Source organism: Heterodontus francisci, chromosome 17 (assembly GCF_036365525.1).
Source record: "Heterodontus francisci isolate sHetFra1 chromosome 17, sHetFra1.hap1, whole genome shotgun sequence".
Classification (NCBI taxonomy): Eukaryota; Metazoa; Chordata; class Chondrichthyes; order Heterodontiformes; family Heterodontidae; genus Heterodontus; species Heterodontus francisci.
This window is the reverse complement of record NC_090387.1, coordinates 3,884,874-3,902,460: the sequence shown is the minus strand read 5'-3', so window position 1 is coordinate 3,902,460 and position 17,587 is coordinate 3,884,874.

The following is a 17,587-nucleotide window of genomic DNA, read 5'->3' as shown; positions in this document are numbered from 1 at the left end:
TGATCTAATGTTACTGGATTATTGATCTAATGTTTCAGGATTACTGATCTAATGTTACAAGATTACTGATCTAATGTTTCAGGATTACTGATCTAATGTTACAGGATTAATGATCTAATGTTTCAGGATTACTGATCTAATAATGTTACAGGATTACTGATCTAATGTTTCAGGATTACTGATCTAATGTTACAGGATTACTGATCTAATAATGCTACAGGATTACTGATCTAATGTTTCAGGATTACTGATCTAATAATGTTACAGGATTACTGATCTAATATTTCAGGATTACTGATCTAATGTTACAGGATTACTGATCTAATGTTTCAGGATTACTGATCTAATGTTACAGGATTACTGGTCTAATGTTTCAGGATTACTGATCTAATGTTTCAGGATTACTGATCTAATGTTACAGGATTACTGGTCTAATGTTACAGGATTACTGGTCTAATGTTTCAGGATTACTGATCTAATGTTTCAGGATTACTGATCTAATGTTACAGGATTACTGGTCTAATGTTTCAGGATTACTGATCTAATGTTACAGGATTGCTGGTCTAATGTTACAGGATTACTGGTCTAATGTTTCAGGATTACTGATCTAATGTTACAGGATTACTGGTCTAATGTTTCAGGATTACTGATCTAATGTTTCAGGATTACTGATCTAATGTTACAGGATTACTGATCTAATGTTTCAGGATTACTGATCTAATGTTACGGATTACTGATCTAATGTTACAGGATTACTGGTCTAATGTTTCAGGATTACTGATCTAATGTTACAGGATTACTGGTCTAATGTTTCAGGATTACTGATCTAATGTTTCAGGATTACTGATCTAATGTTACAGGATTAGTGATCTAATGTTTCAGGATTACTGATCTAATGTTTCAGGATTACTGATCTAATGTTTCAGGATTACTGATCTAATGTTTCAGGATTACTGATCTAATGTTACAGGATTACTGATCTAATGTTTCAGGATTACTGATCTAATGTTACAGGATTACTGGTCTAATGTTTCAGGATTACTGATCTAATGTTTCAGGATTACTGATCTAATGTTTCAGGATTACTGATCTAATGTTACAGGATTACTGGTCTAATGTTTCAGGATTACTGATCTAATGTTACAGGATTGCTGGTCTAATGTTACAGGATTACTGGTCTAATGTTTCAGGATTACTGATCTAATGTTACAGGATTACTGGTCTAATGTTACAGGATTACTGGTCTAATGTTTCAGGATTACTGATCTAATGTTTCAGGATTACTGATCTAATGTTACAGGATTACTGATCTAATGTTTCAGGATTACTGATCTAATGTTACGGATTACTGATCTAATGTTACAGGATTACTGGTCTAATGTTTCAGGATTACTGATCTAATGTTACAGGATTACTGGTCTAATGTTTCAGGATTACTGATCTAATGTTTCAGGATTACTGATCTAATGTTACAGGATTAGTGATCTAATGTTTCAGGATTACTGATCTAATGTTACAGGATTACTGATCTAATGTTTCAGGATTACTGATCTAATGTTACTGGATTACTGATCTAATGTTACAGGATTACTGATCTAATGTTACTGGATTACTGATCTGATGTTTCAGGATTACTGATCTAATGTTACAGGATTACTGATCTAATGTTTCAGGATTACTGATCTAATGTTACAGGATTACTGATCTAATGTTACTGGATTACTGATCTAATGTTTCAGGATTACTGATCTAATGTTACAGGATTACTGATCTAATGTTTCAGGATTACTGATCTAATGTTACTGGATTACTGATCTAATGTTACAGGATTACTGATCTAATAATGTTACAGGATTACTGATCTAATGTTTCAGGATTACTGATCTAATGTTACTGGATTACTGATCTAATGTTTCAGGATTACTGATCTAATGTTTCAGGATTACTGATCTAATCTTGGGAAACAATGGGGTGAGAACTTGTGGGTTGCCTCACGTATTTAGTAAAAATGTGAAAATGTCAAACCAAACCCCAACCGGTGTACTTGCCGCCCTCATTGGGGTTTAACAGAAATGGCTCAAGGGGAGGGCTGCATGCAGTGGGTTTGCCATTTCAAGATTACCATGGGACCGGGAGCCAGAATTTTAATTTTCCCATCAATTGTAACCCTGGGAAACCAGGCAGCTGATGGGTGATGGGAAAAGCATGGCCTGTAGGCCAGGAGCTGCTGGAATGTTTCCCCCACACTCTATGATCAGGTCATTCCCCCCACTCCATCAGAGCTTCCCTCCACTCAGACACCCCCCGATTGGGGGTTGAACATTCCCCTCACCTTATTATGTCCCCCAATTCAAAGACCCAGCCCCCCCTCCCCCCCGCCCAGGATTGGACTCTCCACCCCAGGGTCAGGAATCAGAACTCCCTCTCCCACCACCCTATCCACCCCATCCACCCCATACTCCCACTAGCAGCTCCAGACTCCCTACCTGCAGCTGCAGCCTGTTTCAGAGTGCTTCCTGCCCATCTGGGAACCACCCTGCCAATCAGGCTGACTTCTGGGTGGGATCCTGGTGTACACAGCATGGATACATCCAGAATTCCTCTTGGAAAACCCACCCCTGTCAATATCTCAGTGAGGAAGTGGTCAGTCTAGAAGAGGCTCTCTCAGGAGACGATGGAATTGTTTATTATTCATCCAGTGAAATGCAAACGAGATAGATTTCTTTTGGAAAATACCATTTTGGAATACAGTATCTGAGTAATTTGAGATGTGTGGTGATGGAGCATGCTCAGGAGGAACAGGTGACTTTGGGCCTATGGTTCCCAAAGCTCTCCATGTTTGGGTCTGTTGTAGATTAATTGATAGAGATTGATCGCTGTGATTAGTCAGTATTCCATTATCATTGTATCATTTCATTACTAGGATGGTCCAAGGTGAAAGTGAAAAGACCGTGGTCTTTTTCTTATTGAGAATTTCCTTAATCGCTCCACCATTGCTGGCTGTGCCTTCAGCTGCCTGGGCCCCAAGCTCTGGAATTCCCTCCCTAAACCTCTCCACCTCTCCATCCTGCTTTCCTCCTATAAGACAGTCCTTAAGACCTATCACTTTGACCAAGCTTCTGACCATCTGCCCTAATATCACCTTATGTGACTCAGTGTCAATTTTGTCTGGTAACGCTCCTGTGAAGCTCCTTGGAATGTTTTATTATGTTAAAGGTGCTATATAAATGCACATTTTTGTCGATGTTTCCCCTACAGCTATCAGGACCAGAAACCCTGAATGACCTTTTTCCCCTTGCAAGCCAAAGCCAACTGTAGACTTCCAATTGGAGGAGGTCAGCTCAGGCCAAAGCCTGACTTTCTGACTGGTGCAGCTCAGTGATCAGCAGTAGATCTTTCCCCTGAGGCTTGGCTACCCGACCCCAGCCCAACCCGACCCCAACCTGACCCCCAACCTGACCTGACCCTGACCCCAACCCGACCCCCAACCTGACCCCAGCCCACCCCGACCCCAACCCGACCCCCAACCTGACCCCAGCCCATCCCGACCCCCAACATGACCCCAGCCCAACCCGACCCCGACCCGACCCTCAACCTGACCCCAACCTGACCCGACCCCGACCAGACCCTCAACCCGACCCTCAACCCGACCTCCGACCCGACCCCAACCCGACCCTCAACCCGACCCCAACCTGACCCGACCCTCAACCCGACCCCAACCTGACCCGACCCCAACCTGACCCCAACCCGACCCCAACCCGACCCAACCCCAACCCAACCCGACCCCCAACCCGACCCCGACCCGACCCCGACCCGACCCCAACCCCAACCCGATCCCAACCTGACCCCAACCCGACCCCAACCTGACCCCGACCCGACCCCAGTCCAACCCGACCCCAACCCGACCCGACCCCGACCAGACCCTCAACCCGACCCTCAACCCGACCTCCGACCCGACCCCAACCCGACCCTCAACCCGACCCCAACCTGACCCGACCCTCAACCCAACCCCAACCTGACCCGACCCCAACCCGACCCCAACCTGACCCCAACCCAACCCCAACCCGACCCAACCCCAACCCAACCCGACCCCCAACCCGACCCCAACCCGACCCCGACCCGACCCCGACCCGACCCCAACCCGATCCCAACCTGACCCCAACCCGACCCCAACCTGACCCCGACCCGACCCCAGTCCGACCCGACCCCAACCCGACCCGACCCCAACCCAGCCCTCAACCCGACCCCCAACCCGACCCGACCCCAACCCGACCCGACCCCACCACACCCGACCCCCAACCCGACCCGACCCCAGCCCAACCCGACCCCCAACCCGCCCCGACCCCAACCCGACCCTGACCCAACCCGACCCCAACACGACCCCCAACCCGACCTGACCCCAACTCGATCCCAGCCCAACCCGACCCGACCCCAACCCGACCCCCAACTCGACCCGACCCCAACGTGACCCCAACCCGACACAACCCCGACATGACCTCCAACCCGACCCAAAACCCGACCCCGACCCAACCCCCAACCCGACCCCAAACCCGACCCGACCCCAACACGATCCCCTACCTGACCCGATCCCAACCCGACCCCAACCCGACCCGACCCCAACCCGACCCCAACCCGACCCGACGCCAACCCGACCCCAACCCGACCTGACCCCAACCCGACCCTAACCCGACCCCAACCTGACCGTGACAGGTTCGGGTTGGGTCAGGCATTTAAAAAAATTAAAGGACTGGGGCCCGGGTTGGGTTCGATTTGGCTGTTGTCAGGTTGGGCCCGGCTCGGGTTTTAATTTTATACCTGAGCCAGGCTTTACTTTACCCCACCCCTTTGTAATTAACCCTTTCAGCTGAAGGGAGCTGGGTAGGGTGCTGGGAACTTAGTAAAATCAAGAGGAACACAAGTCAGGGCATGTACACAGACTCCAAGACCAAGAAAGAGGAAGTTTGAAGGTCACTGTAAGTTGTGAATGTGGGCTGGGTTGGGCCAGTAATGCAGATCCATCAAAGGACAGTAAGTGCAGTACAAGAATGAAGTGAAACTGAGGCTGACAAACCTTAGAGGAACTTGGAAAGGGGCCAAGAAGGAAGATGCACGAAAAAAGCCCACTCCAAGCAAAGAGAGATTTACTGATCTTGTGAGATTGATGCTGACGTGAAATTGTCTAGAGGCTGAGCGAAGAGGTTTAAACATAAAAGCAATGAACAAAGACAACAACAGAATCCTGGATCCCCCCCAGGGACAAACAGGGTTACAGTTTTGGTTAAAGAAGGCTCGACATTAGCCTAACCGGTAGACAATACCATTCCAGTTTCAGATTGCCCACATATTTACACTTTATTGAATCATTTATTTTCCCCTTTCACCCATTCTCTCTCCTTTCTCTGTCCCTTATTCCACTCTGCTACCACCAGCGGGAGCTCTGGTGCTCAGATCTCACAATCAGAGTCAGCAAAACACTGTCTCTTTCATTCATTAAAAGAAAATTAATTTCCCTTCCCACACATAGAGATAAATAGCAGGTCCTCAGCTCAACATTTGCACACTACAAATGACAGAGCTTGTAATGTAGGTAAATACAGCAGCCTTTCCACACACAGCAAGATCCCACAAACAGTGGAGAAATTAATTTGAATTCCAATTTTATAACCCTGATGGTCTTAGTAAAAGTGACCATCAAGCTGTCAGATTGTTGTAAAATTGGGGTCACTAATATCCTTTCATAAGGAAACCTGCTCTCCTTACCCAGTCTGGCCTAGAAGTAATTGCTTCAGCTGAATTTGATTCCTCAACCTGCATTGCTGGGATTTGAACTCCTAACAGCACAGGATTACTAGTCCACGACTCTGAATTACTACTCTATAACATAATGACTACAATACTGCAGCTGGCATCAGCCAACTAAAGAGACAAAAGAGGACTCTTTACATTAAATGCAGCACCATGGAGTTTCAGTTCCACATTGCAACATCACTGAGTCCTGTCCCTATTGGAAGCTGCAAGTATCAGGTGCCTGAATGTCAAAAGGAATGTTGGTGTTTATTACAAGGGGAATTGAGTACAAAAGTAGAGAAGTATTGCTACAACTGCACAGGCCTTAGTTAGACTGCAAGTGGAGTGCTGTGTGCAGTTTTGGTCTCCTTACTTAAGAAAGGATATCATTGCATTGGGAGCTGTTCAGAGAAGGTTCACGAGGCTGATTCCTGGGATGAAGGGGTTGTCTTATGAGAAAAGGTTGAGCAGATTGGTCCGATACTCATTGGAGTTTAGAAGAAGGTGATCTTATCGAAACATGTAAGATTCTGAGGAAGCTTGACCAGGTAGATGCTGAGAGATGTTTCCCCTCTAGGGGAATCTAGAACTAGGGGACGCAGTTTAAAAATTAGGGGTCTCCCATTAAAGACTGAGATGAAGAGAAATTTCTTCCCTCAGAGTGTTGTTAATCTTTGGAATTCTCTTCCCTAAAGAGCAGTGGAGGATGGGTCATTCAATATATTCAAGGCTGAGTTGGACAGATTTTTGATCTACAAGGGAGTCAAGGGTTATGGGTGTCCAGCAGGAAAGTGGAGTTAAGGTCACAATCAGATCAGCCATGATTTTATTGAATGGCAGAGCAGGCACGAGGGGCCGAATGGCCTCCTCCTGCTCCTATTTCATATGTTCATATGTTCTTATGTCTAATGCTGCCATCTCCCAGGTGCTGGTAGGAAAACTGTTTGGAGCTTATTGGATATATTTATATTAGGTGCCTGGGAAAGTTAATAGATTCAATTGTTATGACTGAGGTGGGAGGAGTGTACTGTTTGTTCTATTCCCACTTCTCCACAGGTCACAATATATTATTTTAAATTTTCCCACTTACCAATAGTCAATCATTTACTTTATTTTTATCCCAGAATAAAACACACCAACCAGTTTTCTTTAATAAACAACAAAATTAACAGTTTATTATAAAAAAAAGTCTTAACCAGTAAATTAGCAAAGCATGAACACACAGATTGAAGTTATAACAGTTCCTTTTTTACCTTAGCCCTTCACACTCTCCCACACACACACACACATATACATCAGTTAACAGGAAAAATAAAAGGGATTTTGGTTTTAGAGCTCGGTTACAAAAAAAGACAAAACAAAACTCACTTAGGCTGCATACTTGCTCATTCTTAAAGAAAAAAAGAGATGATATGGATAGGTGTCCTTTGTTTAGGTTTGGTGTCCCAAATGCGTATAGATGGCTGTTACTGGGATCTTCCTAGAACAGTTCTTTCCAGGTGATGTTGAAGATCAGTTTGGGTAGGCTTTCCAGAGGTTTCAGATAGGCCTTACAGCAAAAATGCAGCAACAGGGGTTTCAGTTCCCACACATTCGATACGCAGAGTTTCTTCAAATACAGGAGAAAAGAGGAGACTGACACACTGGACATGCAGGGTTTCTTTGAAAGGGAGAGAAATGAGCTGGGATTTTCTTGGCAGGCAAAAACCAACTGTCTTTTTTAACAATTCAAAGTGAAACCAAAAACATTCCCGAAATCAAGCCTCCTGACCTCTATAAATCTTGACCTGTCACTTCTCTGTAAACATCTTCTCCAAGTCAAAACAACAAGCTCCCTGCTGGTATTTTATCTGAGAACAGATGCCTTCCAGTAAGGGCTTGTTTACAAGCTAAGTCCAGGAACCTTCTGGTGACTTCTTAAAAAAAAACACAAAGTTCAGCATCTCTTCAAGCCTCCAGATCAATCAATGTCCATAATTCAACTATTAGTCCTTAAAACATATTTTAAAAGAAATAGAATCACTCTCAGAACACAATGCAGAATGCATGGGCACAAGTTGCCCCAGAAATTTAACACAAGCAGTCCCAGTGATCCCAGAAATGTAATCCTTGTGCTCCCAATCCCAGTGATCCCAGGAATGTAAAGCCAGTTCCAATGTAATTGCAGTTATCCCAGTCCCAATATAATCCCAGTGATCCCAGTCCCAGTTTAATTCCAGTTTAGTTTAGAGATACAGCACTGAAACAGGCCCTTCGGCCCATCGGGTCTATGCCGACCATCAACCACCCATTTATACTAATCCTACACTAATTCCATATTCCTACCACATCCCCACCTGTCCCTATATTTCCCTACCACCTACCTATACTAGGGGCAATTGCTAATGGCCAATTTACCTATCAACCTGCAAGTCTTTGGCATGTGGGAGGAAACCGGAGCAACCGGAGGAAACCCACGCAGACACAGGGAGAACTTGCAAACTCCACACAGGCTGTACCCAGAATTGAACCCAGGTCGCTGGGGCTGTGAGGCTGCGGCGCTAACCACTGCACCACTGTGCCAGTGTAATCCCAGTGATTTCAGTCCCAGTTTAATTCCAGTTTCAGTGTAATCACAGTGATCCCAGTCCCAGTGTAATTCCAGTGATTCCAGTCCAAATGTAATTCCAGTGATCCCAGTCCCAGTGCGATTGCAGTGATTCCAGTCCCAGTGTAATCCCAATAATTCCAGTCCAAGTGTAATTCCAGTCCCAGTGTAATCCCAGTGATTCCAGTCCAAGTGTAATTCCAGTTCCAGTGTAATTCCAGTGATTCCAGTCCCAGTGTAATTCCAGTTCCAGTGTAATCCCAGTGATCCCAGTCCCAGTGTAATTCCAGTTCCAGTGTAATCACAGTGATCCCAGTCCCAGTGTAATTCTGGTTCCAGTGTAATCACAGTGATTCCAGTCCAAGTGTAATTCCAGTTCCAATGTAATCCCAGTGATCCCAGTCTCAGTGTAATTCCAGTGATTCCAGTTCCAGTGTAATTCCAGTGATTCCAATCCTGGTGTGATTCCAGTGCCAGTGCAATTCCAGTTCCCGTGTAATCCCAGTGATTCCAGTTCCAGTGTAATTGCCGTTCCAGTGTAATTCCAGTTCCTGTGTAATCCCAGTGATTCCAGTTCCAGTGCAATTCCAGTTCCAGTGATCCCAGTCCCAGTGTAATTCCAGCTCCAGTGTAATCACAGTGATTCCGGTCCCAGTGTAATTCCAGTTATCCCAGTCCCGGTGTAATTCCAGTTCCAGTGTCATCACAGTGATTCCAGTCCCAGTGTAATTCCAGTTACAGTATAATTCCAGTTATCCCAGTCCCGGTGTAATTCCAGTTCAAGTGTCATCACAGTGATTCCAGTCCCAGTGTAATTCTAGTTCCAGTGTAATCCCAGTGATCCCAGTCTCAGTGTAATTCCAGTGATTCCAGTTCCAGTGTAATTCCAGTGATTCCAGTCCTGGTGTAATTCCAGTGATTCCAGTGCCAGTGCAATTCCAGTTCCAGTGTAATACCAGTGATTCCCGTTCCAGTGTAATTGCAGTTCCAGTGTAATTCCCATTCCAGTGTAATCCCAGTGATTCCAGTTCCAGTGTAATTCCAGTTCCAGTGTAATCCCAGTGATCCCAGTCCCAGTGTAATTCCAGTTCAAGTGTAATCACAGTGATTCCGGTCCCAGTGTAATTCTAGTTATCCCAGTCCCGGTGTAATTCCAGTTCCAGTGTCATCAAAGTGATTCCAGTCCCCGTGTAATTCCAGTTACAGTGTAATTCCAGTTATCCCAGTCCTGGTGTAATTCCAGTTCAAGTGTCATCACAGTGATTCCAGTCCAAGTGTAATTCCAGACCCAATGTAATCCCTGTGATTCCAGTCCCAGTGTAATTCCAGTTCCAGTGTAATCCCAGTAATCCCAGTCCTGGTGTAATTCCAGTTCTAATGTAATCACAGTGATCCCAGTCCCAGTGTAATTCCAGTTCCAGTGTAATCCCAGTGATTCCGGTACAAGTGTAATTCCAGTTACAGTGTAATTCCAGTTATCCCAGTCCCAGTGTAATACCAGTTCCAGTGTCATCCCAGTGATCCCAGTCCCAGTGTAATTCCAGTGATTCCAGTCCCAGTGTAATTCCAGTTCCAGTGTAATTCCAGTTACAGTGTAATTCCAGTGATCACAGTCCCGGTGTAATTCCAGTTACAGTGTAATCCCAGTTACAGTGTAATTCCAGTTATCCCAGTCCCAGTGTAATTCCAGTTCCAGTGTCATCACAGTGATTCCAGTCCAAGTGTAATTCCAGGCCCAATGTAATCCCTGTGATTCCAGTCCCAGTGTAATTCTAGTTCCAGTGTAATCCCAGTGATCCCAGTCCCAGTGTAATTCCAGTGATTCCAGTCCCAGTGTAATTCCCGTTCCAGTGTAATTCCAGTTCCAGTGTGATCCCAGTGATCCCAGTCCCAGTGTAATTCCAGTTCCAGTGTAATCCCAGTGATCCCAGTCCCAGTGTAATTCCAGTTCTAGTGTGATCCCAGTGATCCCAGTCCCAGTGTAATTCCAGTTCCAGTGTAATCCCAGTGATTCCGGTCCAAGTGTAATTCCAGTTACAGTGTAATTCCAGTTATCCCAGTACCGGTGTAATTCCAGTTCTAGTGTAATCCCAGTGATTCCGGTCCAAGTGTAATTCCAGTTACAGTGTAACTCCAGTTATCCCAGTCCCGGTGTAATTCCAGTTCAAGTGTCATCACAGTGATTCCAGTCCAAGTGTAATTCCAGACCCAATGTAATCCCTGTGATTCCAGTCCAAGTGTAATTCCAGACCCAATGTAATCCCTGTGATTCCAGTCCCAGTGTAATTCCAGTTCCAGTGTAATCCCAGTGATCCCAGTCCCGGTGTAATTCCAGTTCTAATGTAATCACAGTGATCCCAGTCCCAGTGTAATTCCAGTTCCAGTGTAATCCCAGTGATTCCGGTACAAGTGTAATTGCAGTTACAGTGTAATTCCAGTTATCCCAGTCCCAGTGTAATACCAGTTCCAGTGTCATCCCAGTGATCCCAGTCCCAGTGTAATTCCAGTGATTCCAGTCCCAGTGTAATTCCAGTTCCAGTGTAATTCCAGTTACAGTGTAATTCCAGTGATCACAGTCCCGGTGTAATTCCAGTTCCAGTGTAATCCCAGTTACAGTGTAATTCCAGTTATCCCAGTCCCAGTGTAATTCCAGTTCCAGTGTCATCACAGTGATTCCAGTCCAAGTGTAATTCCAGGCCCAATGTAATCCCTGTAATTCCAGTCCCAGTGTAATTCTAGTTACAGTGTAATCCCAGTGATCCCAGTCCCAGTGTAATTCCAGAGATTCCAGTCCCAGTGTAATTCCAGTTCCAGTGTAATTCCAGTTCCAGTGTAATCCCAGTGATCCCAGTCCCAGTGTAATTCCAGTTCCAGTGTAATCCCAGTGATCCCAGTCCCAGTGTAATTCCAGTTCTAGATTAATCACAGTGATCCCAGTCCCAGTGTAATTCCAGTTCCAGTGTAATCCCAGTGATTCCGGTCCAAGTGTAATTCCAGTTACAGTGTAATTCCAGTTATCCCAGTCCCGGTGTAATTCCAGTTCCAGTGTCATCACAGTGATTCCAGTCCAACTGTAATTCCAGACCCAATGTAATCCCTGTGATCCCAGTCCCAGTGTAATTCCAGTTCCAGTGTAATTCCAGTTCCAGTGTAATCCCAGTTATCCCAGTCCCAGTGTAATCCCAGTGATTCCAATTCCAGTGTAATTGCAGTTCCAGTGTAATCACAGTGATCCCAGTTCCAGTGTAATTCCAGTTCCAGTGTAATCACAGTGATCCCAGTCCCAATGTAATTCCAGTTCCTGTGTCATCACAGTGATCCCAGTCCCAGTGTAATTCCAGTTCCAGTGTCATCGCAGTGATCCCAGTCCCAGTGTAATTCCAGTTCCAGTGAATTACAGTGATCCCAGTCCCAGTGTAATTCCAGTTCCAGTGTTATCACAGTGATCGCAGTCCCAGTGTAATTCCAGTTCCAGTGTCATCGCAGTGATCCCAGTCCCAGTGTAATTCCAGTTCCAGTGTAATTCCAGTTCCAGTGTAATCCCAGTTATCCCAGTCCCAGTGTAATTCCAGTTCTAGTGTAATCACAGTGATCCCAGTCCCAATGTAATTCCAGTTCCAGTGTCATCACAGTGATCCCAGTCCCAGTGTAATTCCAGTTCCAAGTGTCATCGCAGTGATCCCAGTCCCAGTGTAATTCCAGTTCCAGTGAATTACAGTGATCCCAGTCTCAGTGTAATTCCAGTTCCAGTGTTATCACAGTGATCGCAGTCCCAGTGTAATTCCAGTTCCAGTGTCATCGCAGTGATCCCAGTCCCAGTGTAATTCCAGTTCCAGTGTAATTCCAGTTCCAGTGTACTCCCAGTTATCCCAGTCCTAGTGTAATCCCAGTGATTCCAATTCCAGTGTTATTCCAGTTCCAGTGTAATCACAGTGATTCCAGTTCCAGTGTAATCACAGTGATTCCAGTTCCAGTGTAATTCCAGTACTAGTGTACTCACAGTGATCCCAGTCCCAGTGTAATTCTAGTTCCAGTGTAATCCCAGTGATCCCAGTCCCAGTGTAATTCCAGTGATTCCAGTCCCAGTGTAATTCCAGTTCCAGTTTAATTCCAGTTACAGTGTAATCCCAGTAATTCCGGTCCCAGTGTAATTCCAGTTACAGTGTAATTCCAGTTATCCCAGTCCCGGTGTAATTCCAGTTCAAGTGTCATCACAGTGATTCCAGTCCAAGTGTATTTCCAGTCCCAATGTAATCCCTGTGATTCCAGTCCCAGTGTAATTCTAGTTCCAGTGTAATCCAAGTGATCCCAGTCCCAGTGTAATTCCAGTGATTCCAGTCCCAGTGTAATTCCAGTTCCAGTGTAATTCCAGTTTCAGTGTAATCCCAGTCCCAGTGTAATTCCAGTTCTAGTGTAATCACAGTGAACCCAGTCCCAGTGTAATTCCAGTTCCAGTGTAATCCCAGTGATTCCGGTCCCAGTGTAATTCCAGTTATCCCAGTCTCGGTGTAATTCCAGTTCCAGTGTCATCACAGTGATTCCAGTCCTGGTGTAATTCCAGTTCTAATGTAATCCCCGTGATTCGAGTCCCAGTGTAATTCTAGTTCCAGTGTAATCCCAGTGATCCCAGTCCCAGTGTAATTCCAGTGATCACAGTCCCGGTGTAATTCCAGTTCCAGTGTAATCCCAGTTACAGTGTATTTCCAGTTATCCCAGTCCCAGTGTAATTCCAGATCCAGTGTCATCACAGTGATTCCAGTCCAAGTGTAATTCCAGGCCCAATGTAATCCCTGTGATTCCAGTCCCAGTGTAATTCTAGTTCCAGTGTAATCCCAGTGATCCCAGTCCCAGTGTAATTCCAGTGATTCCAGTCCCAGTGTAATACCCGTTCCAGTGTAATTCCAGTTCCAGTGTGATCCCAGTGATCCCAGTCCCAGTGTAATTCCAGTTCCAGTGCAATCCCAGTGATCCCAGTCCCAGTGTAATTCCAGTTCTAGTGTAATCACAGTGATCCCAGTCCCAGTGTAATTCCAGTTCCAGTGTAATCCCAGTGATTCCGGTCCAAGTGTAATTCCAGTTACAGTGTAATTCCAGTTATCCCAGTCCCGGTGTAATTCCAGTTCTAGTGTAATCCCAGTGATTCCGGTCCCAGTGTAATTCCAGTTACAGTGTAACTCCAGTTATCCCAGTCCCGGTGTAATTCCAGTTCAAGTGTCATCACAGTGATTCCAGTCCAAGTGTAATTCCAGACCCAATGTAATCCCTGTGATTCCAGTCCCAGTGTAATTCCAGTTCCAGTGTAATCCCAGTGATCCCAGTCCCAGTGTAATTCCAGTTCTAGTGTAATCACAGTGATCCCAGTCCCAGTGTAATTCCAGTTCCAGTGTAATCCCAGTGATTCCGGTCCAAGTGTAATTCCAGTTACAGTGTAATTCCAGTTATCCCAGTCCCGGTGTAATTCCAGTTCTAGTGTAATCCCAGTGATTCCGGTCCCAGTGTAATTCCAGTTACAGTGTAACTCCAGTTATCCCAGTCCCGGTGTAATTCCAGTTCAAGTGTCATCACAGTGATTCCAGTCCAAGTGTAATTCCAGACCCAATGTAATCCCTGTGATTCCAGTCCCAGTGTAATTCCAGTTCCAGTGTAATCCCAGTGATCCCAGTCCCAGTGTAATTCCAGTTCTAATGTAATCACAGTGATCCCAGTCCCAGAGTAATTCCAGTTCCAGTGTAATCCCAGTGATTCCGGTACAAGTGTAATTCCAGTTACAGTGTAATTCCAGTTATCCCAGTCCCAGTGTAATACCAGTTCCAGTGTCATCCCAGTGATCCCAGTCCCAGTGTAATTCCAGTGATTCCAGTCCCAGTGTAATTCCAGTTCCAGTGTAATTCCAGTTACAGTGTAATTCCAGTGATCACAGTCCTGGAGTAATTCCAGTTACAGTGTAATCCCAGTTACAGTTTAATTCCAGTTATCCCAGTCCCGGTGTAATTCCAGTTCCAGTGTCATCACAGTGATTCCAGTCCAAGTGTAATTCCAGGCCCAATGTAATCCCTGTGATTCCAGTCCCAGTGTAATTCTAGTTCCAATGTAATCCCAGTGATCCCAGTCCCAGTGTAATTCCAGAGATTCCAGTCCCAGTGTAATTCCAGTTCCAGTGTAATTCCAGTTCCAGTGTAATCCCAGTGATCCCAGTCCCAGTGTAATTCCAGTTCCAGTGTAATCCCAGTGATCCCAGTCCCAGTGTAATTCCAGAGATTCCAGTCCCAGTGTAATTCCAGTTCCAGTGTAATTCCAGTTCCAGTGTAATCCCAGTGATCCCAGTCCCAGTGTAATTCCAGTTCCAGTGTAATCCCAGTGATCCCAGTCCCGGTGTAATTCCAGTTCCAGTGTCATCACAGTGATTCCAGTCCAACTGTAATTCCAGACCCAATGTAATCCCTGTGATCCCAGTCCCAGTGTAATTCCAGTTCCAGTGTAATTCCATTTCCAGTGTAATCCCAGTTATCCCAGTCCCAGTGTAATCCCAGTGATTCCAATTCCAGTGTAATTGCAGTTCCAGTGTAATCACAGTGATCCCAGTTCCAGTGTAATTCCAGTTCCAGTGTAATCACAGTGATCCCAGTCCCAATGTAATTCCAGTTCCAGTGTCATCACAGTGATCCCAGTCCCAGTGTAATTCCAGTTCCAGTGTCATCACAGTGATCCCAGTCCCAGTGTAATTCCAGTTCCAGTGAATTACAGTGATCCCAGTCCCAGTGTAATTCCAGTTCCAGTGAATTACAATGATCCCAGTCCCAGTGTAATTCCAGTTCCAGTGTTATCACAGTGATCGCAGTCCCAGTGTAATTCCAGTTCCAGTGTCATCGCAGTGATCCCAGTCCCAGTGTAATTCCAGTTCCAGTGTAATTCCAGTTTCAGTGTACTCCCAGTTATCCCAGTCCCAGTGTAATCCCAGTGATTCCAATTCCAGTGTTATTCCAGTTCCAATGTAATCACAGTGATTCCAGTTCCAGTGTAATCACAGTGATTCCAGTTCCATTGTAATTCCAGTGATTCCAGTCCCAGTGTAATTCCAGTCCCAGTGTAATTCCACTTCCAGTGTTAATCCCAGTGATCCCAGTCCCAGTGTAATTCCAGTTCCAGTGTCATCACAGTGATTCCAGTCCAACTGTAATTCCAGACCCAATGTAATCCCTGTGATCCCAGTCCCAGTGTAATTCCAGTTCCAGTGTAATTCCATTTCCAGTGTAATCCCAGTTATCCCAGTCCCAGTGTAATCCCAGTGATTCCAATTCCAGTGTAATTGCAGTTCCAGTGTAATCACAGTGATCCCAGTTCCAGTGTAATTCCAGTTCCAGTGTAATCACAGTGATCCCAGTCCCAATGTAATTCCAGTTCCAGTGTCATCACAGTGATCCCAGTCCCAGTGTAATTCCAGTTCCAGTGTCATCGCAGTGATCCCAGTCCCAGTGTAATTCCCGTTCCAGTGAATTACAGTGATCCCAGTCTCAGTGTAATTCCAGTTCCAGTGTTATCACAGTGATCGCAGTCCCAGTGTAATTCCAGTTCCAGTGAATTACAGTGATCCCAGTCCCAGTGTAATTCCAGTTCCAGTGAATTACAATGATCCCAGTCCCAGTGTAATTCCAGTTCCAGTGTTATCACAGTGATCGCAGTCCCAGTGTAATTCCAGTTCCAGTGTCATCGCAGTGATCCCAGTCCCAGTGTAATTCCAGTTCCAGTGTAATTCCAGTTTCAGTGTACTCCCAGTTATCCCAGTCCCAGTGTAATCCCAGTGATTCCAATTCCAGTGTTATTCCAGTTCCAATGTAATCACAGTGATTCCAGTTCCAGTGTAATCACAGTGATTCCAGTTCCATTGTAATTCCAGTGATTCCAGTCCCAGTGTAATTCCAGTCCCAGTGTAATTCCAGTTCTAGTGTAATCACAGTGATCCCAGTCCCAGTGTAATTCCAGTTCCAGTGTAATCCCAGTGAATCCGGTCCAAGTGTAATTCCAGTTACAGTGTAATTCCAGTTATCCCAGTCCCGGTGTAATTCCAGTTCTAGTGTAATCCCAGTGATTCCGGTCCCAGTGTAATTCCAGTTACAGTGTAACTCCAGTTATCCCAGTCCCGGTGTAATTCCAGTTCAAGTGTCATCACAGTGATTCCAGTCCAAGTGTAATTCCAGACCCAATGTAATCCCTGTGATTCCAGTCCCAGTGTAATTCCAGTTCCAGTGTAATCCCAGTGATCCCAGTCCCAGTGTAATTCCAGTTCTAATGTAATCACAGTGATCCCAGTCCCAGTGTAATTCCAGTTCCAGTGTAATCCCAGTGATTCCGGTACAAGTGTAATTGCAGTTACAGTGTAATTCCAGTTATCCCAGTCCCAGTGTAATACCAGTTCCAGTGTCATCCCAGTGATCCCAGTCCCAGTGTAAATCCAGTGATTCCAGTCCCAGTGTAATTCCAGTTCCAGTGTAATTCCAGTTACAGTGTAATCCCAGTGATCCCAGTCCCGGTGTAATTCCAGTTCCAGTGTCATCACAGTGATTCCAGTCCAACTGTAATTCCAGACCCAATGTAATCCCTGTGATCCCAGTCCCAGTGTAATTCCAGTTCCAGTGTAATTCCATTTCCAGTGTAATCCCAGTTATCCCAGTCCCAGTGTAATCCCAGTGATTCCAATTCCAGTGTAATTGCAGTTCCAGTGTAATCACAGTGATCCCAGTTCCAGTGTAATTCCAGTTCCAGTGTAATCACAGTGATCCCAGTCCCAATGTAATTCCAGTTCCAGTGTCATCACAGTGATCCCAGTCCCAGTGTAATTCCAGTTCCAGTGTCATCGCAGTGATCCCAGTCCCAGTGTAATTCCAGTTCCAGTGAATTACAGTGATCCCAGTCTCAGTGTAATTCCAGTTCCAGTGTTATCACAGTGATCGCAGTCCCAGTGTAATTCCAGTTCCAGTGAATTACAGTGATCCCAGTCCCAGTGTAATTCCAGTTCCAGTGAATTACAATGATCCCAGTCCCAGTGTAATTCCAGTTCCAGTGTTATCACAGTGATCGCAGTCCCAGTGTAATTCCAGTTCCAGTGTCATCGCAGTGATCCCAGTCCCAGTGTAATTCCAGTTCCAGTGTAATTCCAGTTTCAGTGTACTCCCAGTTATCCCAGTCCCAGTGTAATCCCAGTGATTCCAATTCCAG